The sequence below is a fragment of the Colletes gigas genome, unplaced genomic scaffold (genome assembly GCF_013123115.1).
Source record: "Colletes gigas isolate AHSC1104 unplaced genomic scaffold, ASM1312311v1 Colletes_gigas_Sc00009, whole genome shotgun sequence".
Taxonomy (NCBI): Eukaryota; Metazoa; Arthropoda; class Insecta; order Hymenoptera; family Colletidae; genus Colletes; species Colletes gigas.
In genome coordinates, this window is record NW_025106638.1 from 1,877,838 (window position 1) to 1,903,961 (window position 26,124).

The window sequence follows — 26,124 nt, forward strand, 5'->3', positions numbered from 1 at the left end:
CCAGAGACTTTAAACTGGTACTATTTTCTTAGTTATTATCTTACCAAAACCGATATAATACTGAAATTTCTGCAATGCCAAACACGAAATATCTCTGACAATGAAAATATTGTATCGTAAAACATTTTCAGATTCGTAAATTATTTCAAAAAGATTCAACGGGAATAGAAACACGAAAAGGACGAAAAAAATTTGTATCGACTGATCTCCAGTTGGACAACCTTAATAATTCCAAATGCTTTTTCGAGCACTGAAATCAAAAATTGTGTGTTTCGTTTAAAATATCGAGAATAATCTGTGCAAAAAACAAGATCATATATCATGTGTCCCGCTCGATACAATGCAATATATAAAAGTAGTTTATTTTAAACGTTAAAATAAATCAAGATAGCATTCTTGAATTTTAACGAGTCTGTAAAAATAAGTTCTGTGACGTCTTATGTTCGTCTTTCTCTTTCGTCTGTTTTCTTCCGCGTTCCTCAATTTTGAAGGCAGACGAAATATAATTTAAAGACACAAATGAAACAGTTAAAATTTTAAATTAGTTGTAATTTAAAAATTAGTATTTCACTTATAAGAAAAGCAATTAAGAAGAATCTCACGATAAGCATACGCTGATTTGTAGCGCGTGAAGAATCAATTACTCGACTTATGTTGCCCTTTCTCTTTCAGGCTCTACTATGCAAAGATCGAAAGTTGTCAACGAGCTAAATTAACTGTATCATTTCCAGTCACAATGAGGAGAGGTCCTAAAGTGTGACGTTCGCCTCCTAATCAGTTTTTGTACAGTAAAAACATTGATTCTCAAGACTAGATGTTAAAGAAAATGAATCGCAATAGGACTCTTAACGTTAACGAAACTGTAAAAATAAGTTCTGTGACGTTTATGTTCGCCTTTCTCTTTCAGGCTCTACTATGCAAAGATCGAAAGTTGTCAACGAGCTAAATTAGCTGTATCATTTCCAGTCACAATGAGGAGAGGTCCTAGAGTGTGACGTTCGCTTCCTAATCAGTTTTTGTACAGTAAAAAAATTGATTCTCAAGACTAGATGTTAAAGAAAATGAATCTTAATAGGACTCTTAACGCTAACGAAACTGTAAAAATAAGTTCTGTGACGTTTATGTTCGCCTTTCTTTTTCAGGCTCTACTATACAAAGATCGAAAGTTGTCAACGAGCTAAATTAACTGTATCATTTTCAGTCACCATGAAGAGAGGTCCTAGAGTGTGACGTTCGCTTCCTAATCAGTTTTTGTACAATAAAAACATTGATTCTCAAGACTAGATGTTAATGAAAATGAATCTCAATAGGACTCTTAACGCTAACGAAACTGTAAAAATAAGTTCTGTGACGTTTATGTTCGCCTTTCTCTTTCAGGCTCTACTATACAAAGATCGAAAGTTGTCAACGAGCTAAATTAACTGTATCATTTTCAGTCACCATGAAGAGAGGTCCTAGAGTGTGACGTTCGCTTCCTAATCAGTTTTTGTACAATAAAAACATTGATTCTCAAGACTAGATGTTAATGAAAATGAATCTCAATAGGACTCTTAACGCTAACGAAACTGTAAAAATAAGTTCTGTGACGTTTATGTTCGCCTTTCTCTTTCAGGCTCTACTATGCAAAGATCGAAAGTTGTCAACGAGCTAAATTAGCTGTATCATTTCCAGTCACAATGAGGAGAGGTCCTAGAGTGTGACGTTCGCTTCCTAATCAGTTTTTGTACAGTAAAAAAATTGATTCTCAAGACTAGATGTTAAAGAAAATGAATCTTAATAGGACTCTTAACGCTAACGAAACTGTAAAAATAAGTTCTGTGACGTTTATGTTCGCCTTTCTTTTTCAGGCTCTACTATACAAAGATCGAAAGTTGTCAACGAGCTAAATTAACTGTATCATTTTCAGTCACCATGAAGAGAGGTCCTAGAGTGTGACGTTCGCTTCCTAATCAGTTTTTGTACAATAAAAACATTGATTCTCAAGACTAGATGTTAATGAAAATGAATCTCAATAGGACTCTTAACGCTAACGAAACTGTAAAAATAAGTTCTGTGACGTTTATGTTCGCCTTTCTCTTTCAGGCTCTACTATACAAAGATCGAAAGTTGTCAACGAGCTAAATTAACTGTATCATTTTCAGTCACCATGAAGAGAGGTCCTAGAGTGTGACGTTCGCTTCCTAATCAGTTTTTGTACAATAAAAACATTGATTCTCAAGACTAGATGTTAATGAAAATGAATCTCAATAGGACTCTTAACGCTAACGAAACTGTAAAAATAAGTTCTGTGACGTTTATGTTCGCCTTTCTCTTTCAGGCTCTACTATGCAAAGATCGAAAGTTGTCAACGAGCTAAATTAGCTGTATCATTTTCAGTCACCATGAAGAGAGGTCCTAGAGTGTGACGTTCGCCTCCTAATCAGTTTTTGTACAGTAAAAACATTGATTCTCAAGACTAGATGTTAAAGAAAATGAATCGCAATAGGACTCTTAACGTTAACGAAACTGTAAAAATAAGTTCTGTGACGTTTATGTTCGCCTTTCTCTTTCAGGCTCTACTATACAAAGATCGAAAGTTGTCAACGAGCTAAATTAACTGTATCATTTTCAGTCACCATGAAGAGAGGTCCTAGAGTGTGACGTTCGCTTCCTAATCAGTTTTTGTACAATAAAAACATTGATTCTCAAGACTAGATGTTAATGAAAATGAATCTCAATAGGACTCTTAACGCTAACGAAACTGTAAAAATAAGTTCTGTGACGTTTATGTTCGCCTTTCTCTTTCAGGCTCTACTATGCAAAGATCGAAAGTTGTCAACGAGCTAAATTAGCTGTATCATTTCCAGTCACAATGAGGAGAGGTCCTAGAGTGTGACGTTCGCTTCCTAATCAGTTTTTGTACAGTAAAAAAATTGATTCTCAAGACTAGATGTTAAAGAAAATGAATCTTAATAGGACTCTTAACGCTAACGAAACTGTAAAAATAAGTTCTGTGACGTTTATGTTCGCCTTTCTCTTTCAGGCTCTACTATACAAAGATCGACAGTTGTCAACGAGCTAAATTAACTGTATCATTTTCAGTCACCATGAAAAGAGGTCCTAGAGTGTGACGTTCGCCTCCTAATCAGTTTTTGTACAGTAAAAACATTGATTCTCAAGACTAGATGTTAAAGAAAATGAATCGCAATAGGACTCTTAACGTTAACGAAACTGTAAAAATAAGTTCTGTGACGTTTATGTTCGCCTTTCTCTTTCAGGCTCTACTATGCAAAGATCGAAAGTTGTCAACGAGCTAAATTAGCTGTATCATTTCCAGTCACAATGAGGAGAGGTCCTAGAGTGTGACGTTCGTTTCCTAATCAGTTGTTGTACAGTAAAAAAATTGATTCTCAAGACTAGATGTTAAAGAAAATAAATTCTACGACAAATTGCGAGTAATTTCCAATTGTCTGAAACCAAAGTTTCGTATTCGTGTACAATTTGAGGGATTTGGTCCGACAGTCAACGCGTCAAGAGTTATTTAAAGTACGGTTAGGTGATCTAACCACTCGACGGAGTCGTCTGTTCGCGAGTTTCCAAATTGTTTCTTGTTCGTCCAACTATTCGCACGTCACCACGGGCGCTGTACGCGAGCCTGTAATTACTTGAAACGGGCCGCGGTGGATTCGCCGCGTACGAGTTACGAAAAAAATTCGAGATCCCCCGCACGTCGAGTCGCACTAAATTATCCAACAAAGAGATTCATCCCGCCGTAAAGATTCAACCAGTTTTCAGCATAGAGAACCAGAACAGAGCTAGGTTGTCCTACGCACTCTCCGTTTGCGCGAGCGAAACAAAACGCAGGCTCAAAGCCGGCAAAGAAGAGGGCTGATTAAACGTCCGTTTAAAGAGAAATGAATTTTAAACACGATTCCCGTGCGAGCCCGGGGTCGGAAGGTGGGAACGCGGCGTAAACGCGAATGGAAGCCCCCGGAAATGATACCGAAATAGCGCGCGCGCGCGCGCCCTCTGACAAAAAAAAAAGAAGGAAAAAAAAATGCCGGAGAAAAACCGTGGAACGTTCCGACGCGTGGCATCGATTCCGAGGCGGTTCTTCGCTCGAAATTGATTTAGAGGAGGCGATTAAACGGCGCGGTCGATAACTCGCAACAAAAGTCGACGGGTGTGCCGTTTTATTAACACGATATCTCGATAGATACGAGTTTTGAAAGCTATTCTATAAGCTCGGCCGGTCCTGGCCAAGTTTTAACCATTGTTTCGCTCGTTACGAGGTTTCAGCAGTTGCTCTCTCGCGGAGTTTCATCCCCCCCCCCCCTCCCCACCTCCCACGCCCCACGCGGAAAAGTTGAAACAATTCCGCGCCGCTGCCAGATAAAACCGCGGAAAACGGACGAAAACTAGCCGGAAAAATAAATGCTCGTGAGAGAGAGAGAGAGAGAGACAGAGGGGGACGAGACGAGCGCGGGGAACACGTTTCACTGATCGCGCGGTGAACTATTAATTGTTGCGCTCCGGAAGTCCTTTCTGGCCGACGCGACGACCCCCGGAAAGCGGACAAGTTTGAAAACGGTTTCCCAGATAGGAGCAGCGTCGCCGGCGAATTGAAAATTAACGCGAAGGGGCTGTAGCTCCGGGGCAACGAGAACCCGTGGCAAATCGAAATCCAGACTCACCGCTTGTATGACTGCGTCCTAGTCTTCACGGGATGTCCTCTCCGCCCTCGAATCACCGCATCGTACACCCGGAACGGCGAACTCTGCAACAGCCAACGGCGGAGAACGGATTTTGGTACTGCTAATAACCATCGGTCGATGACGATATGGGGAAAATGTATTGTATACAAAGGAATATTTTAATACGAAATTATTCGTGAACTATTAAGGGGACCAGGCAGTCAGAAAATGGATTTCTGTCTTATTTTTTTTTTTTTCGGAAGCAATACTATTCAGAAATTGAATGCCAAAGTTTCATGACGTTGTGGTAAAAAATAAGGATTTGAGAGATGAAAATGTCTTGTTTTTAATTTTAACAGGCTTAAAAAGAAAAAAATAGAAAGAACAATGATTTTGACGTCATTCTAGTACGGGCTATAATGACGCATGCGCATTTGAACGAAATCGGTAGAGTAGATCATGAGATATCATGGAAGCCAATTCAGAAAAGATAGTTTTGAGAAGAATAAAAAAAAGAAGGATCAGACTGTTCAAACAGGTATCGTTCTACCGAGCAATACGGATACCTTCGTTAATTTTAGGTGTTCAGTGATATTCTTTTGCACACATTTTTCTAAGAGTATACCCTTTATGGATATGGGAAAAAGAAAAATCGAATTTTTTGGCGATTTACAGTAGAAGACCCCCTTAAGAGTGATATAATATTTATAATATTTAATATTTACGACTGATTAACAAAACTCGAAAGACATACGATACAAACGTTAAGCTGTCTTTGGTTGAACAAAATCATGAGACATTGACGAAACAATTGGCATTTCTTTCACAGAAATGTTTCATCGACTGTCACGTTAATATTTTTGCTCCTTTGGCTGTTTATAATTTAACAACCTGTTTATAATTTTATATTTCGAGGTCATACGTTCAATTATAAACAATTCCTTTTTTCGCAGAAAGTATGACCGATACGCTCTTGTGGAACAGAGTGTATCACTGCGTTGTAGATATTTCTAATCTATTGCTCCTCTAGATTTTGTCATTTATACGTTTGATAAAATTGATCGATTCCAAGCCCGGAGTTTTCTTTGAATTCAGGTGGTATTATTTTACCGGGAAAAGCGTTCGTCCAGAAAACAGAGTCAAAGTAGAAACCGATGACCGACTCAAGATAACGACCGAACCAGTGGACTGTAGTATAGTAGTGGATGCAATTTAGCAAGATCAGCACTCGTATCTTTGCTAGGATCCAGGCACAAGATAACGGGCGGCTCCCGGTGGCAAAGAATATGGCAAAGGTTGGAAAATAATTTGTCCGGTAAGCGAAAATCGAACGGGACGCGTATTTCACGTATTTCGATCCGGAAGTAGCTTTGGGCTCGCACGTATCGACGTACACGACCACCACACGGTCGCGTGTCCGTGTTTAAGCACTTTCAATTTCCGCCAAGGGACTACGGGAATAAATATACCTGCCAGCATTTCGCGAAATGGCGAAGTACAGTAATCGCGACTACTATGATATTCTGTCTGGTTTTGGTACCCTGCGGCTGTAATATTTTAGCTACGCCTGTTTGTAGACCGGGGGCTTCGCAAATTTTCTATCTAGAACGATGGCAGCGACGTGAATAGTTTAAAAATAATTTCCATTCGTAGATTAAAATCACATTGTATAGAATTACGGTGGAAAATTCTGTTTGAAGCGCGAAAATTCGTGTTGTAAACAACGGTGATGATTCATTTATTTGCAATTATTCAAACGAACGAGTAATGAAATTTACTTGTTGATGTATAAAATTTATAACGGTAGGCAATATCGATACCTGAAAAATCAGAGATCGTATAAGATTGTTTAATGTTTATACAGTTAGCGTTTCAAATATTATTACGAGATTTATTTTGTAGTTCTTGTTCGTCTGATATATGGGGAAATAACTGCAAGAGACCATAGTTAACATTTTAAACACTTCCTTGGTAGGAAATGTAGAAGAATTAGAATTAGAACTTCTAATGGATAACTCTAAAAGGGTTTAAACGCCATTGAAAATCTTTGGAATCAGTTAAAAAATATAACTGCCCACTTTAAAGAAACCAATTTCTTTTCGAAGTGTTTCGCATTTTCTTCATTAATTAAAGACTGACAATTCGAAATTAGAGTTTGATCAAATACCTACAATAAAGTGAAGTATTTGATGAAGGATAGAACCGAATAAGGGAGTCAAAAGTGCCCCCCAAAACAAATTATTTGTATACACACTTAAGGATAAAACGTTTCTAAAATACTTTTAAAACACTTATAAGTAAATACAGATCACTGTTGTATAGTTAGCACCTGAAAAAAAGAGAGACTCGAACCCGTATAATTTTTGCCACCGAATTAACGAAAATAATTTATTTATTTTGTCCCTATCTTTTCATCAGCGTATTTAGCTGGACACTCGGTATATATTATTTGCCGTGGACTCGTTATATCTCGTGTATCGGGAATCGACTATTGGACGAATCACGATATATGCACAAGCTTGCGACAAATCCAGGCTCGAGGACACGATATTCTCGTGGGTACGGAAAGATTTTGTGGACATCTGTACACAGAAACTCGGGATCGACACAGATTCACGAGAAACTGTGCACCGAGACAGAGTAGCAGGCACGGCTCCTCCAAGTTGATTCTTGGATGTAATATCTACAGTCTTGTCTCCAAACAAACTTACCTATGCTTCTCCGTGCTGGAAAACAAAACACTTTTCTCGTTCTTTCTTGAATTTACACGTCCACGGAGACGAAACATCTCCCCTCAAATCTTCTCGATTTTATTAGAACAACGGTCTGAAATCAACGATCTAACGACTCTGTGATTTTAAATATTACCATACGCGAAATTTTAATTCTCGAAAAGCTTCAGAATGCATTTGATATGCAAAAACATAAGAAATACTTAGTTACATAGGAATTATTATATTTGGGGAGTTGAGACAACCCTTTGCAAAGCTTCCATTTCATTAATTCTGTTAATAAAAATATATGAATTTCCATAAAGGTACGCAGTCTCAATATTAGTGTACGCGATTGGGAAGTTTTTGCCAGATATATTTTAATAAGTCACTGAATCTTTTCAGACTAGCACTTTTCTCATTCTTCCTTGAATGTACACGTCCACGGAGACACGAAACATCTCCCCTCAAATCTTCTCGATTTTATTAGAACAACGGTCTGAAATCAACGATCTAACGACTTTGTGATTTTAAATATTATCATACGCGAAATTTTAATTCTCGAAAAGCTTCAGAATGCATTTGATATGCAAAAACATAAGAAATACTTAGTTACATAGGAATTATTATATTTGGGGAGTTGAGACAACCCTTTGCAAAGCTTCCATTTCATTAATTCTGTTAACAAAAATATATGAATTTCCATAAAGATACGCAGTCTAAATATTAGTGTAAGCGATTGGGAAGTTTTTGCCAGATATATTTTAATAAGTCACTGAATCTTTTCAGACTAGCACTTTTCTCGTTCTTCCTTGAATGTACACGTCCACGGAGACACGAAACATCTCCCCTCAAATCTTCTCGATTTTATTAGAACAACGGTCTGAAATCAACGATCTAACGACTCTGTGATTTTAAATATTACCATACGCGAAATTTTAATTCTCGAAAAGCTTCAGAATGCATTTGATATGCAAAAACATAAGAAATACTTAGTTACATAGGAATTATTATATTTGGGGAGTTGAGACAACCCTTTGCAAAGCTTCCATTTCATTAATTCTGTTAATAAAAATATATGAATTTCCATAAAGGTACGCAGTCTCAATATTAGTGTACGCGATTGGGAAGTTTTTGCCAGATATATTTTAATAAGTCACTGAATCTTTTCAGACTAGCACTTTTCTCGTTCTTCCTTGAATTTACACGTCCACGGAGACACGAAACATCTCCCCTCGAATCTCCTCGATTTTATTAGAACAACGATTGGAAATCAACGATCTAACGATTCTGTGATTTTAAGTATTACCATACGCGAAATTTTAATTCTCGAAAAGCTTCAGAATGCATTTGATATGCAAAAACATAAGAAATACTTAGTTACATAGGAATTATTATATTTGGGGAGTTGAGACAACCCTTTGCAAAGCTTCCATTTCATTAATTCTGTTAATAAAAATATATGAATTTCCATAAAGGTACGCAGTCTCAATATTAGTGTACGCGATTGGGAAGTTTTTGCCAGATATATTTTAATAAGTCACTGAATCTTTTCAGACTAGCACTTTTCTCGTTCTTCCTTGAATGTACACGTCCACGGAGACACGAAACATCTCCCCTCAAATCTTCTCGATTTTATTAGAACAACGGTCTGAAATCAACGATCTAACGACTTTGTGATTTTAAATATTATCATACGCGAAATTTTAATTCTCGAAAAGCTTCAGAATGCATTTGATATGCAAAAACATAAGAAATACTTAGTTACATAGGAATTATTATATTTGGGGAGTTGAGACAACCCTTTGCAAAGCTTCCATTTCATTAATTCTGTTAATAAAAATATATGAATTTCCATAAAGGTACGCAGTCTCAATATTAGTGTACGCGATTGGGAAGTTTTTGCCAGATATATTTTAATAAGTCACTGAATCTTTTCAGACTAGCACTTTTCTCGTTCTTCCTTGAATTTACACGTCCACGGAGACACGAAACATCTCCCCTCGAATCTCCTCGATTTTATTAGAACAACGATTGGAAATCAACGATCTAACGATTCTGTGATTTTAAGTATTACCATACGCGAAATTTTAATTCTCGAAAAGCTTCAGAATGCATTTGATATGCAAAAACATAAGAAATACTTAGTTACATAGGAATTATTATATTTGGGGAGTTGAGACAACCCTTTGCAAAGCTTCCATTTCATTAATTCTGTTAATAAAAATATATGAATTTCCATAAAGGTACGCAGTCTCAATATTAGTGTACGCGATTGGGAAGTTTTTGCCAGATACATTTTAACGAGTCGCTGAATCTTTTCAGACCAGTACGCTTTTCATATTTCGTATCGGTCAAGAGACGAATTAATTCGCCTCGAATATTACAATTTTGCAACCGTGGACACGAGTTGCGTACCATCGAGAGCGTAACGATCTGATCAGGAAGCCAGTTAATCTATACATTTCTCTCATTTTACAATTTCTGATTCACGTTAATTTCAAATATTAAATCCTCGCCGAGACTCTGTTTAACTGGAAATTACGGTAATTCTACTGCGATCGAATGAATTATTCATTTCTTTCTCTTTCACTTACTCGAATTTGAAATATTAAACTTTTGTATATTACAACGACGAGTCTGACTCAACGCAGGATACTAACTTATCATCTTATACAGGGTGGGCTACGCAACTTGTTCACCTCTACAATTTTCAAAGTGAAAAATGAACAGGTGAAGGCGTTTCGGAGATTTTTAGATTTTGTTTCTTTTAAATGAAATTATCGGGAGTTTAGGATACAATGAGATTTGAAACTTGCTCGTGCACGAGATCGTAAGATTGGGTTTGGAACAGATCTGACAATGAGCCGGACTGTGTTAGATCTAGATTATATTATATTGTGTCTGGGTTAAACCTAGAGTAAAGCTAGGTTAAACTCTGTTATATCTGGATTACGACTAGATACATTCTGCGTTTAGTTACGTATGCTAGATCCATGTTGGAGCTGCGTTATGTTTGAGTGACAACAGAGTTTGAGGAAGCTTGGATGATTCAGGGTTAAGTGTATGTCACATCTACGATAAGCATGAATTACATCTAGCGACGAACTAAATTGTCTCTTAGATTAACGTACGTCTAGGTCGGAACTATGCTTGTCTATGTCAAATATAGAGGATTACGTTGCAGGTTGCACGTATACTTCATCAAGTTTTTAACGCGTTAACTGCCACGCTAGCTCTCCATGTACAAAGGTGCTTTCGATATTTTTTCGAATAGAAATATTCGAGAACTCAATATCCCAAATTAAAATAACGTTATTTACAATTTTAGAGTTATTAAAATATTAGAGTTCACCAATTGCAAATAATATTGTAACACATTTGTAAGTTTAAAGTGACGGTCACCGGTGACCACCGATGGCAATACACGTGTTAACAAGCACAAGATCTCGAGCATAGCGTAACGGATATTGTCGTTGACTCTTACAAAATTCTTTTTACAATACATAATATAAATTGTTTTCTCAAATTAGCAATATTTGCTTTTCGACTCGTGCAACGAAAACTTCCTTCCCATAAATTTCTCAACGCTCATGGTTAAACTATCAATCAGTACTTCTTTTCAAGTTTATTGCCACAAAGCAGCACGAGGAGCCCTTTGTCCGGAATTGATGTACCGTTAACGCAAAACCATTTTATTTACAGAGCACACTTTGCATGAATGTCTCATCCGGGGGAATTATTGTTTGGCTATCGTTTGCGAGGAGCAGTAGATAAAAGTACGTGTAATGTAAGTTGGTAAAAGATTCACAGAGCGAACGATCGGTCCCAAGGAGCCCGTAGAGCCAGAAAAACCGCCCTCGGAGGAGACGATCTTTTAAACGCAAAACGCAGTGGAACGAGTGTAAAACAAATCGTCCCGTGAAACGTGTACCTCGGATGGTATTGCTGGAAACCAGACAAACCCAACGTTCCCGGAACCCTGAATACTTCACGGATACCGCCGGATGAATTGCAAATTGCATTCACGGCCTCGATTATTTCGGTTGAGACAATTAGAACTTCCACGCGACTATCTTCGCCAGGAGCGTAGCCATGTTAACTTTTGTCGAGCTGATCGACGATAAGAAACACGACCGATAGAAATACAATAGTCGTAGAGATTCTAGCTGTTTAAAAGTATCAATGATTTTGCTCTAATTCGCTGGGGAACGCAATTCTTTTGGCGAAAGATTTCCTTAATCGCGTATATTCTCGACTTGTGTCATTTAAAATCTTCGTTTTGGCAATTCTTGTACCTTACAGATCATCAGAATTTACTCGTTTCGTACGTGTGAAAGTATTTGAAATTGCGTGTAATATTCATTCAACGAACAAAGTATTTCTATCATATGAATACGCTGCTAGATAGGAAACATAATCTAGTCTATAACTTAATCTTTTTGACTATGATAAATCTTTTAATAATATCTGACAAAATTGTGCATTACTAATCGTGACAATTTCTTCGGATATTTTTAAAAGGTTCGTCATGATCAGTAAGATTAAAAAATTATATTTCCTAGATAGTGTGAATATTTTGTTATTTTTATATAAACATGGCCAACCGAATATTTAAGACAATAATCCAAACGAGTAAGGATATTAATTTTTTTAAGTATGTTCCACCGTTTCGAAAGGTCAGAAAAAATTTCACATTAATGACTGTAACGAGACTCAAAAACAATAAAAATATAAACGCGGTTATTTGATAACTTAGATATAAAATTAGCATATTTATACTTTCTCAATTGTTTAAAATTCCGTCTTGCAGTTAAAAATTCTGAAAAAATTCAAAAACGTGTACACCTTCTCATGATTTGTTGAGCTGTAAATTATCCTGTTTTGCCCTGTAACTACCCTAATAGTACGGAGTAGAGGGTTAATATTCAGCAAAAAGAATTTTCTTTTGATACGTCCAAAGTTGAATTTGTTCTGATACAATCGGGATGATAGAAGATACTGTCTGAGATCCGAATCACATAAATTAAATTTCGACTCGTCGAAAGATATTACCCTACCCCACTCTGATTCTGACCATTTCATACGCTGTTTTACCCATTCTCGATGCTCTCTCTTCGTTGCTGTGGTCAGCAGAAGCTACTTAACAAGTCTACTTTCATTTAGCATACAAATCTGAAACCCGTTGCTTACAATTCAGAATTAAAAATTTAATTGCCTGGTGAGTGTGACCACAGACAAAATATACGAGCAGACCTTACATGCAATGTATTTTTTCTGTCCATTTTTCTGGGGTCTCGAGACACCATTATCATTTTCATGTCACTTGTAACGTTACCAGTAGATTTAGAAATGGACACAAAAGGAAATGAGACAGAAAATTAAATTATAGTCATTCTATTGTTTTTTAACAGAATGAGAGCCGTATATAGGCGTTCTTTGGATTTTGAAAGACTAAAATCCTTCAGTCTGTCCGGAAGTTATGATGTTTTATAGATATGCATGAAATTTCAGGGAAAAATGTCAAATATGGTCAGACATTACATTGTCGATAAGGAATTTTTTTCTTGAAAGTGGGTAGAAATTCGGGGGTATGTCTATTGACCAAAAAGGATTGTAACTGATCCCTCCAACGAAAAATAATTTTTTTATAACATTCTAAAATTTGTTAATTGTGTCGTAAAATTTCAGCACCTACTCGAATTTTTTTCGCGAAAGTGCGTAGGATTTCGGGGACATGTATATTCACCAAAAATGGTTGTAATTGACCCCTTCGACTAAAAATAATTTTTCCAGAACGATCAAAAATTTCTTTTTTTTGCCGAAAAATTTAGGCACCTACTACCCATCGTTTTTTCTTAAAAATTCGTTTTTAATTATTAATAAATTTGTTTGTCGTCGTACGAAAAGGTTGTTCAACACTAGAACTACCAAAGCAGTCAAAATGACCCATTCGTAATTCCTAACAAGACTTGTCAAAAATTTATTCGACTGAATTTTTGAAAGTTTACTGTAATTCTCTATAAGAGAATGAATATACATTTATTCCCATTGCATCATATATTTTTTCCATGTATCTATCGTTCTAATTTCTTTGGTACAAATAAATTCGCTATAATTGTCGGTACTTCTAGTGTTAATACTCTTTTCTAGGTATTCATGAGCTCTACTTCGTAAATAGATTTCAATAAAGTACATTCACTATTGTAGGGGACCATTAGAATCAACAACTTTTTCCTCGAGTGCCCGAAGCTATACGATGGCGCTCAACTGACCGCCATGCATGAAAAGAGGGCGTTAAAATCACCTCCGAATTGTCAGGTCTCTATGACAGTCAAATTGGGCCACGAAAGTCCATAAGGTGCAAGGTGTTGTCGTCTACCTCGTCCGCGGTGTGACGATAGCGAGTTCGTCGATACGTAGAAACAGTTCCCGGGCACCATGAGGTGAAGGATGACCGTCGCTGGGGACAATCCTTTAAACGCGAAAGATGGCGCGCGGGCAAAAAGACCGAGCCTGCAGGCGTTTGGCAAACGAGGCCGGTGCGCCAGGAATCGTGGCTGGTACCGCGATCCACGGACGGCGAAATTGATGGCAAGGACAGAAGTTTAGTGGCTGCCTATATATCTCGCGAAAGGAGCCGCGGTAGGAAAAAGGGTGGGAATAGGGGAACGTTGGCGGCGGGGGAGGGCGGAAGAGGTCGCTCCCTCAAGTCTCGAGGATTGTAACGTTGGTAACCGAGCTGCTGGCTTGCGGGACGGTGGCGAGATAGAGTGCTGGAAATAGCTGTAGAGGAAGCGGAGGGTGAAATGGGAAGGAAAGTCGTGGTCGATGCTCGGTCATCGAGAAAATCTGCCCCTCTTTGCCATTTCACTCGAGCCTCTCTGCCTCTCTGTTCGCGGTAATCCCAAATGTCTATGGGTGTTCGCGTTCGTGTGCAAAAAGGAAGAACGTGAAATCAGTCGCTCGTGGAAGGGCCCCGGAGATCTTAAATCCCCGTCGCATGAAATCGTCCTTGAAAGCGCTCGCCATCTCAAGAACCGATCCCAATGTGGACAGACGGTCTCTGAGATCCGGCTACCGGTGAATATACATCGATGATTCTTTGTAGGATTTGCATTCAACTTCCATGTTGTTCCACGTATGCTTTGTCCCTTCGATGATACAGTCGCTTAGATATTTATGGTACTCGACAAAAATTTCTCTATTTTCTATATTCCATAGGTAAGAATTTCATACGTCGCGTATTGGGTCCTTGGGCGTTCCGCGATCGAACAGGATAACGTTCGCGACTTGGTAAAAGAGGAGAAGGAATTTGTCAGGTTCAAAGAGCTCGCAAAATTTTGAACATACCAATGCGTAAGAATTCTCAGACATTCGAAGAAAATGTTTTCGAAGCATTTTACCCATTAAGTCCCACGCATTGAAATGAAGCGATTGTATATTAATTCATTCCTTAAAAAAGTGTATGAAAAGGAATATAAACTTGACAAAAGACTGTTTCTTGTTACGTGGTTCACCCTGCATAGTTAAATCCACTATAAACCCCTTTAAAATCTTCTATCCTAAATCACGTTTAATAACCAAAGGTATTAATCATATGTCTCGATGTGGGCATACGTTTCCCCTATATTATAGCGACAGACAGGATCGATTATAGATTCCGTATTTTTCAGGAATTAATGAACGTATATCGAAAACTGTTGCAGTTCGATAAATTCGCGTTAGCGTTTATCTTCGCTCGCATAATTACAATATGACAGAACGCTGGAGGTTCGCCTCCCCGCCACATAAAAGAAAAGAATAAATATCAATGCGTTCGATAATTTGTTTGTTACGTAGGTTTGAAATTAACTCTGTTTATAAACTACAGACGATGTGTATTCATTATTATTCGCGCGCATGATGCAACGCAATAATATATTTTACGTGTAATTCTTATGGGAAATCGGGCTGTACGGTCGGCAGGAATATCAGCGATGACTTGTTTGCACGAAAATAAACTCAGCAACGTACGAGAGAATATTTCGCGTCGGCGTGATATATAATGACATTGTATTAAACGTATCGCATCACTTAATGAGCCCAAGTATTTGTTTAAAATAAAATAATTACGGCTCATTTGATACGATCAACAGAATAATACGAGTTCGACAAATTCATACGATCATTCACCGACAATTAACGTAATACAAATATTTTTTTTGTCGTTAAACTCAAATGTGTCGCTATATCAAGTATTAGGATCAACCAACTATTTGTCGAAACGTATTTCTTTTTGCGGAGCCCTCGTTTTTATTGACTTGAACGCATCAATTAAATTGCAAATGTTTTCCTGTTGCTCGCAATAAATATATTGCTCTTGAACAGTAATCATTTTCGATACCGTATAAATTGTTGTGTGCAACGGTCCGATGCGAAATTTAAACGGCGCACCGATACAGATTTCAATTAAAGAAAATGTAAAAACGCGTATCGAAGACAGTATTGGTGCAATATTTAAAATTAAATCAAATTCCACTCGCCCGGGCATCCCCGACAATCGAAGTTATTTAATTGTACTTTCATATTTCCAGCGAATTCACGTTCAAATGAATTCTCTTTGACAATGAAACTTACAGGAAATTCGGGATATTGCGTTCTTGCTAATTGTTGAAATTTTACTTAAAATAACGGCAGGTCTGCACGGTTTGAAAACAAAATCAAAATTCCCTGATCGGGGGCTGAATGGATCGAATTGAAAATTACAGGAAACGAGCGGCTCTTACGAGTTCTAGCACGTTGAGCTCCTAAAACTCCCGAAACATCAATCTTCGGATCGTGCGAAGCAGCTCCCGAACGAATTAAAGAGTAACATTCTCATTCTCATAAAGTCCTTCTCTTTACAGCCACACGTTCTACCGAGCCAGCAACACACGCACGCGCACACTCGAACGCGACTTATCGCCAAGGACCTTTTATCTTTTTCGACATAACGTAACGCAGACGTTACGACTCTTTTTGTCGGCTTCTCTCGCGGACATTTCCAAGATAAACCACACGCTGGAGACCGTAGGACGGAAAGTCGTACCTCCTCCTCGAAGGATACGTGTCGACGTGCATGCCGTCTACGGCGAGCGTGCACCGCGAGAATGGAGGAAAAGGATTTACGAGCACACGGAACCGAAGGAGACCCGGAACGAACTAGGGAATATCTGCTGGTCGCGAGAACATCCTCCTCCGCACGGATAGACATACTTAATGCATCGACCGTGAAAACGTTACGTCCATCCCAGACTCCGGAGAACCGCACGAATTAATTATTAAATAGTATGAAATGTGCTAATAACAATGATAGATATAGAGGATGTTCGGCCACCCATGGGGAACAATTTTAATTCCAACGCAGCTAAGGTAAATAGATTGAAATTTGAATACAATTTAATATTATTAATGATGTTTGATTGCTTGATGAACAAATAAAAATATTTTTGCTTGTATCCTCCATTATAGCGTCAATTAGAAAAAATATACATTAATGTATACAGGGTGTTCGGCCAACCCTGGGAAAAATTTTAATGGGAGATTCTAGAGGCTGAAATAAGACGAAAATCAAGAATATCAATTTGTTGATGGAGGCTTCGTTAAAAAGTTATTAACAATTAAATTCAAAAATTTCAAATCGTTCTGGACAATTATTTTCGGCTGTGGGGATCAATTACAATCATTTTTGGTCATTACACATACCCCCGAAATCCTACCCACTTTCAAGAAAAAAATTCGAGAAGGTGTGAAATTTTACGACGAAATTAAAAAATTTCAAATCGTTCTAAAAAAATTATTTTTAGTTGCAGGGATCAGTTACAATCCTTTTCGGTCAATAGACATACCCCCGAATTTCTACCCACTTTCAAGAAAAAAATTCCTTATCGAAAATGTAATGTCTGACCATACTTGCCATTTTTCCCTGAAATTTAATCCATATCTTTAAAACATCATAACTTTTGAACGGATTGGAGGATTTTAATGTTTCAACAGGAGAACAACGCGTATTTTAATGCAGAATATGCAGAAATTCTAAAATTATTGAGAAAGTTGTTCGTTGACTCCATAAAGTTAGGAAAACTCCATAAAAATGGTCCAATTTTCAAACGGCCATTACTTCTACAATAGTGAACGTATCTTAATGAAACTTAGGAAGTAGAGTAAACAGTACTAAACGAAATTTTTGTAGGACGTCAAACAAATTTATTCAAAATCAAAAACGAATTTTTAATAAAAATTGACAGGGAGATGCTGCTGTAATTTTTCGGTGAAAAAAAAAATCTCAAATCGTTCTAGAAAAATTATTTTTGTTTGCAAGGGTCAAGTACAATCATTTTTGGTGAATACACATACCCCCGAATTCCTACTCACTTTCGAGAAAAAAATTCATTGCCGAAAATATAATGTCTGACCGTAACTGTCTGGTTACTCTAGAAAAAAAATTTCAAATTGTTCAGAAAAAATTATTTTCAGTTGCAAGGGTCAATTACAATCATTTTTGGTGAATAGACATAACCTCGACATCCTAACTATTTTTGAGAAAAAAATTCCGAACCAAAGATATAATTTCAAGCCAGAAATGTCACTTCAAAATTTCATATGAATATTTAAAATGTGATAACTTCTGAACGGATTGAAGGATTTTAATGTTTCCAAATGCAAATAACGCGTATTTTAGCGAAGAATATGTAGAAATTCTAAGATTATTCAAAAAGTTGTTCGTTGATCCCATAAAGATAGAAAAACTCCATAAAAATGCCCAATTTTCAAACGGCCATAATTGCTACAATAGTGAACGTATCTTAATGAAATTTAGTATGGAAGTAGAGCTCATGGATACCTATAAAAAAGTACTAAACGAAATTTCCGTAGGACGTCAAACAAATTTATTAAAAAAGAAAAATTAATTTCTAATAAAAATCGACAGGTGCTGAAATTTTTCAGCGAAAAAAGAAAATTTCAAATCGTTCTGGAAAAATTATTTTCGGATGTGATGGTCAAGTACACTCATTTTTGGTGAATACACATACCCCCAAATTCCTATGCACTTTCGAGAAAAAAATTCTTTCTGTATGGCCGGAAATATTTCTATAACTTTATAATAAAGCCTCAATCAACAAATTAGTATCCTTGGTTTTCGTCTTATTTTGGCCTCTAGAATCTCCCATTAAAATTTTTTCCAGGGCTGGCCGAACACCCTGTATAATTTGTTTAAGTTATTGTTGGAGGACTAGTTTCCTATCTACTAATGTTGTAAACAAGATTCTCGAGAACCACTCAAATAAATAATTACATAGTACGAAATTTACTAATGATAGATATATGTATGTATAATTTGTTTAATCTATTGTTGGAGGACTAGCCTCCTATTTACTAATACTGTAAACAAGATCTGTCGGCCTGAGTCAGGTAACCTTGTTCAAAACATCTTACTCTGCGTTTTCTAGTCCAAAATACAAATTCGACTTCCATCGTTATTACTAAGGGTCCAAAAAGAAGGATCTCCTCCAAACAGTCGAATATAAATATACCCGAAAAACTGAACGAAAATGGATTCTAAGCCTCGGTCTGCAATTTGACTTACTTATCTTACTTTACTATATTTTCTCTACAATTAACCTTAAAACTCTTGTTGCAAACCGGTGTAATATTTAGAAACTAACGTTTAAATATATTATATCGTTAACCAACAAACGGTTTAATAGTTTCCTACACGGCCTCCAATATTATTTATACTTCACCATTAATGCATTATCATGTTCAAATTTCATATTTCTTATCATTCAAAAGTCATACAGTCAATCTTTTTTGTCATTCATTTAAATATACTATATTCAACAAACGGTTTAACAGTTTCTTGCACGGCCTCCAACACAACCTATACTTCAACATCAATGCACTATCGTGTTCAAACGTCGCACCACTTACAATTCAAACGATACACAGTCCATCCTCTTTGCCATTCGTTTAAAGATACATTTTAAGGCACTCCTCTTTGGTGTTTGATTTGTTAATCAAATAAGCGCGGTGGAGGACGATATTCGAAAGCAATAAAACCAACTATCCGGCCGCCTTAATCACCGGCCCACCCAGTTTACCAGTGTTCTCGTCGATGGGGGATTTTGGTGCAACGTCGCCAGTTAACTCGAGGCAGGGAGAAAAAGAAAAAAGAAAAAGAAAAAAAAATCAGCGGAAAGCCGCCGTATGAAAATTCAATAGCGCCGATTCGAGTGGAGACACCCTGTTCAAGCCGAGAAAGTTGGCTGGAGAGGTGTCGAAGCGTGAGCACCGGCAGCTTGTCGGCTTGTAGAGCAGCGGTGGATGAAGATCGATCGAGGGAACGAAGGAGCCACGGGGGTAGAGACGGGTTTGGATGCCTTGCGAAGAAGCGGAAAGGGGGGTGGGGTGGGGTGGGGACTGGGATGTTAGAGGTGGCAGAGTACCGCGTCTTAATAGCGGTCGTAGCGTTCTGGCATAGAAAAGGGGATGACGTTCGGGGCTGGGGTAGAATTCAGCCAGCCCCGGTCACGCCAATATTACTTACCACCCCGAGAGAACGATAACTTAATTGATGCACGAATGACGTTAGCACTCGTCCCCGTCGCGTCGAGTGACTCGAAATTTTCAACGCGATATTTATTCCCATCGGCACGCTCCGGAACGAGCTAATTTTTCCGCCCAGAAATCAATTTTTCAACAACACGCAACGTACCAACGACCCTTTGGTAATCTCATTAGCCGAATAGTACATTCGTCGGATCAGTGATTAAACGTCACGATACAAAGTTACTACTTTGAAATGTAAATTTAAAGCGTTTAATTACACGTTATAAAACATTCAAATGCTACGTTTTATAAAACCGCTTTAATGATACATCCGCCCCGTCGCTAATGGAGGCAGGGGATTCTTTATTCGCGCGTGCCCGTTCGCTCGCAAAAGCTAGCACTTCGAGTCTAGCTAATGCATCGGGTCGAAGTTCGTTGTTTATCCATTTTAAGCGGCTTGCATTAGGAAAAAATTCGCCTAAGCCTGCGCGCGCATTAATTAACGATCCGTACGGCACATTTGCAGCCTCCGAAACGCGTATTAATCGCTACAGTGATGCTTTGCTCAACGACGCGGCCATTAACAATCGATTTCTGAGTCGCTCGGCACGGGCGAGCGATTTTAAAGGATTTTCGTGGCTGTGTCGTGGCCAAACACCCGTAGCAAGATTAGCATTATTCACCGAAACGCGTTTCCCCCGGTCCCGGGGTTGGGGGCTTCATAATTTCGAATTTCCACTCCGCGAAAGACGCATTAGTTGTTGGCGGAATTCGCGCGCTTCATTGGATCACGAATAATGTTATCTCACTGGGTAGCTACAAATTACATCGAACGTCGAAACAGTCGAGCACAATCAACTTCCAATGGTCGAGGACACTTTCGTTTCTTGCGATTGATAAATTTAACGATTGGGTTCAATGAATGCAGGTATTACTCGATTGTAATTAATTATACTGCGGCGGGCTTGCTAGACGGAGGAATGGTAAGCGAGAAAAATTCGTTGTCTCGGTAAAGCATTCTAGCAGTCCCTGTCTTAGACAATAGAATATTTAGCGATCGATCGGGAAGCGTATATATATAGAAACGGAAGAGTCAGTCGAGCGCTTGCGAGAGAGACAAGAGCGCAGCCCTCTGGCGGCGAGTACGGAAGGTGTCGCCATAATACAATGATGGCTGAGATTAAAAGCAAGGGCTAGAAGGAGGCTTCAGAATTGAGGGCCAAATTCACGTAGACAGGCGATTTATTCATCAGCCACTACATTAAAGTGCATAATAATTTCAAAAAATATGAATTATATAGAATTGGTAGCTTATAAATTTGAATGTGTTCGTGTCATTTTGAATTACAATGAAAACACATTGACGTCCGCGATGAGGTGAGGACCAGTGTTTTCAACGTGGCATGACCATTGACAAGTTTTGTTTCTAATTTATTCAAACAATCTATGACAAAGCTGATACCAATTTTAAAAACGACGGCTCAATTTATACGAATTCTATATAAAGGAAATATATTGTCTTATGTATTGCACATGATATCAACACTGAGTACAGAAATTCTCTAGTTCGAAAGACATACAATAAAAATGTTAAGCTGTCTTTGGTTGGAGAGAATCATGATTAACGAAACAGTTAGCATTTCCTTTAGAGAAATGTTTCATTGAATGTCACATTAATATTTTTGTTCCTTTGGCTGTTTATCGTTCAACAAACCGTTTTCAGATTGTCTTCTATAATTTTTTTAATTCGCCAAACTTTATCAAACGCTTTTGATAGATCCAGAAACACTGCTGAACGCACTTTCTTTTATTTAAAATGAAAGACATTAGACATGCAACCATCTACTAGTTTTGCTGATAATAATAACAAAACAATTCTGAGAATATCTCCCTTACCTAACGCCAAGAAAAAAAAACCGAAACAAGAGCAAGATGTGAAAATAAATAAATAAATTATCGAACAAGGATAAAGAGAAAGAACAAACAAAAAATTCGGGAAATAAGAAAACAAGAACATTCGAACTACGAGAATGAAACTTGGAAGCCATTTGCGTGGTTTGTTTAAAAACAACGAAGGAGAATTCATTGTTGTGACTGTGAAAAATAGGAAAGCGTTTACGATCGCTGTAAATTACATTGAAACTGTTTTGAGTTACGTTCTGAACTTATGCTATGCCCCTAATGATCTGTTCAAATTCTACACCAAAGTTTAACCAAACTTTCAGCTAACTATTATAATAATATTATTTATTTCGTTGCTTTATATCCATTTCGAATATTGTTAAATTATAAATAAACCAGTATAGAAGGCGTATAATATTAGATTTAAGAAAAACCTTGAGTGTCCTGTACTAGAGGAACTGGCCCTACTAATATTATAGCTGTAAAGCAAATCCATCCGTTGAAATAAAAATAGTTGAAGATACGATTACCAAGTTTGCAGAACGAACGCCGCAGGCGCAGGGAAACGGCAATGGGGGAACAATAACAGGGTGATGGGCGGACGCGAGAAAATTATTCCTGACAGGTCTCCCTACCCAGCGTCGCCTTTCCGTGTACACCATAATTTCGTCAAGAGTCGATGCCGCGTCGGGGCTGCTGTATTAGTGTCAACTGGCGTTTTCGTTCCACCGATTCAACGTTCGAAATTATGCACGTGTACGCACCCGTTACGTTTCGTCCCGTAGGAAGGCGTCGCGAGAATGTACGCGTCGGGGCGCCGTCACGACACGATCAACGATAACACGCGGGGTTCCATGACCCCCGCTCGAATCCAATTCCTTCTAATTTCTTTGGGAATTACGATCGTAAAGCGGTTCGTAATCGGCAATCAACTTCGCTGCTGTCAGACTATCACGGTCGGAACAATGGAGGCGTCGAGCCAACGGATGTAGGGGAAAGTTTTCTAATTTCGACACACATTTGACGGAAAAATCTATTACATTCGAATACTGTTAACTTGGACGTGTCCAACTTTGTTGAAAATCATCTGAAACTGTTTGGACGGAAACCAAATTAAAACTTGGTTCTTTTATTCCCCGTGTTTTTAATTACATCCCCGATTCTAGTTTACTACAACCGCGGGCGAAAAGTTGCCGATCGTGATCCTCCAAACAACATTTACAAAAGTATTCACATTTGAAAATATTGTTACGTGGAAATTGTTCGCTCCATTATTACCCGGCGATTTTTTCGATAACTATTCCAATTGGGGAGAAATAAAAGAGAAAGTTTTTACACTTTCTCGTAACCGATGGAACAGTGTATATCAATCCGTTCTAGGAAATCCACGGAGATCATCGAGGTAAAGCCACTGTATATTGTTATACGTAGGGTACGGTCTAAGTAGGGTAACCAAAGAAACGAACGTTTTAGCGTGTTCCAGACAACACGACACGCGGAAGATCTATGAACGTAAGTGGCGAATCTATCTCTGTTTCGGGCACTGTGCATGCCAAGAAAGAAAAGTTGTGCACGTAACGAAAATCCCGTCGTTTCTGTAACCCGTTACTTTGCAGAGAAAGAGAGAGGGGAACTGTGGGTGACGATCCAACTTGAACTCGAAACCGAATGGAAAGGGAGAAAGTTGAATGCAGTTGCAGTGATACTGTCGCTGGCTCGTGGCTCGGGCGGCTGGAGGTGGCGGAGTTAGGATGAGTGGCGAGTGAGTTTCGTGGCGAAGGAGACGCACAGAGGAGAGAGTGAGGGGTTGATGAACAGTTTGCTTGGCGACGCACGTTGTGGCTGTCGGCTGTCGGGGCCACGCTGCCGCTACATAGAAGAGGAAGAGATAAATTGAGGATGGAAGACTCGACTAGGAGAAAAGGAAAGTGGTGGAAGAGAGAGGAGCGCCGAAGGTGGGAGGGAGTAGGTGGCGCAAAGACAGATACGGAGATCTAGGAGAAACACGCAAGGTGGTTCTAAAAGATTGTCGAGAAATATAGAGATAGAGGGATATTCCAAAGTGGCGCCGCATAATTTGTAGCCGTGTTCTAAAACAGAATTCTTGACAAATGGTTAAATTATTGTGGAGTTCCGGGGAGAAAAATCCTGGTATACGACCTCCTTCCTGATGGCTGTGGCATAGTCGTGTATAACTATGTTGGGCTGGAAAGACGACGAGTGGAAGAAATGTACGATTTCTCGTAGTTAGCGGGGCGGGCACGGATTAAGTATAATCGAATGTTAATTATCTTATTTAAATGAACAGCACGATTGCTTAGAAGAGTTTAATAGAGTTATTTTGTACTTTTCCAGAAAATAGAGAGAATAATGGGAATAATGAACCGCCCCAATAACATTAATAGAGATTCAGGCTACCGTTTAAACCCCATCTGGAACGCGGTCCTCCCATCCTCCCTTCGGCTGAACAATTAAAACAGCTCTGATTGGTGACCAGTGGCTCATGACGAGCTCGGTGATTGGTAACCAATGATTCATGACACGAGCGCAGGCACTTTATATGTATAAACTCGAACCGCACGTCGATATCAGTATGTCGCGTGACCCCTGAAGGAGCTAATTACAATGTTGGCGATACGTGGGAGTACTTTTCTTAACAGTAAACCTATCGACATTTCATGTATACTCATTCCTACCATGATCGATCAAATGATTTTCTTTTTTTCTTTTACGAGGCAACGTACTTCTAATTCTTGCATTATATGTATAGAAAGTTGTGTTTTAAAGTTTATTCGTGAGATATCTTTCTCTTTTATGTCGTATATTTTTTCTTAAAGCATGCATTTTAAAAGTCTATATAAAAATATTGAATAATTTTACTCTAAATGTGCATATTTAGTATCTACTTTAACTTCGTACAGAAAATTTACAAATCACGCAGAAATTTTATAATTTCCATCGGATAAAAGATAAAACGCCCTTGAAAACGAATTTCGTTCCAAGTCGATACCATAGTTAATTCCGGAGAAACCAAGTATTAACGAAAAAATGGCATAGTAATGCAAACATCCTGTATACAAATTAAAATCCATTTTCAATTAATTTATAATACAGTTTTATCGTGCATCAGTCGTATAATAAATAGGAGTTGCTGTAACTTCTTTGGGTATATAGTGTCAAAGTAAATGTAAAAATAAACATAGAAGATAACATAAATTATAATAGTTATAATAGTTGTTCCCGGGTGTGTCGTTGCGTTTATCAAGTTTCTTTCGAAAACAGTTCTTTCATTCTGTTGAGACAGACCTCTAGATTCAGATCCATTGTCCACTGTGATGCGATTGAAACGAAAATTTTGTCAATTCTTTGATTCAGTATTGATACGAACAATCTGTGAATTTTAATTTCTTTACAGATTTATACAGCTAGAACAGACACGTAGACACAAAAATTAACTTACGTATATTATTCGTTCGCCATTTGTATGACTTGTTGCACTTTAACACTAAACCTAGCGACACTTGATGTATACTCATTCCTATCATGACCGGTCAAATGACTTTCTTTTTCTCTTTTACGAGGCAATGTACTTCAAATTTTTGCATTATATGTATAGAAAGTTGTCTTTTAAAGTTTATTCGTAAGATATCTTTCTTTTTTATATCGCATATTTTTTCTTAAAACATGCATTTCAATATTCAATACTTTCACTTTAAACTTGTATACTTAGTACTTTAAATTCCTGTAGAGAATTTACAAACTACATCGAAATTTTTTAATTTTCATCGGACGGCAGATAAAACGCCCTTGAAAACGAATTTTGTTTCAAGTTGATAGTATAGTTAATTCCGGAGAAAACAATTATTTACGAAAAAAAATGGTATAGTAATTATGCCAACACTCTATATACAAATTTAAATTCAGTTTCAATTAAATAAACAATTTATAATCCAGTTTTATCGCATACCAGTCGTATGATCAATAGGATTTGCTGAAACTTCTTTGTGTATATAGTGTCAAAGTAAATGTCAAAATAAACATAGAAGATAGCATAAATTATAATAGTTGATATGTTCATTTGATAGAGGATTAAATGCCCTTTAAAATGAGCGTTTGTACGAGTAGATAGCATAATTAGTTGCGGAGATACAGCGATTTTAGTTTCGCGTCGATCGGATGGCTAGTTACGGAGATAGGGTTTGTTTACGTTTCGTTGATGCGCTCACGAGTTCATTGATCTCGCGCGCGCGACAATAGTAAACAGTGCG

The 26,124-nt window shown here is 37.9% G+C and overlaps 1 protein-coding gene across 1 annotated transcript in view; it reads right to left on the minus strand.

The window, feature by feature from the left end:
• The window catches only part of LOC122397169, a 327,986-nt gene that overhangs the window by 222,020 nt on the left and 79,842 nt on the right, over positions 1–26,124 (minus strand). Inside the window, exon 3 of the mRNA XM_043396122.1 lies at positions 4,674–4,756. The gene's annotated coding sequence lies outside the window, so the exon portion shown is untranslated. The remainder of the gene's footprint in view (positions 1–4,673; positions 4,757–26,124) is intronic.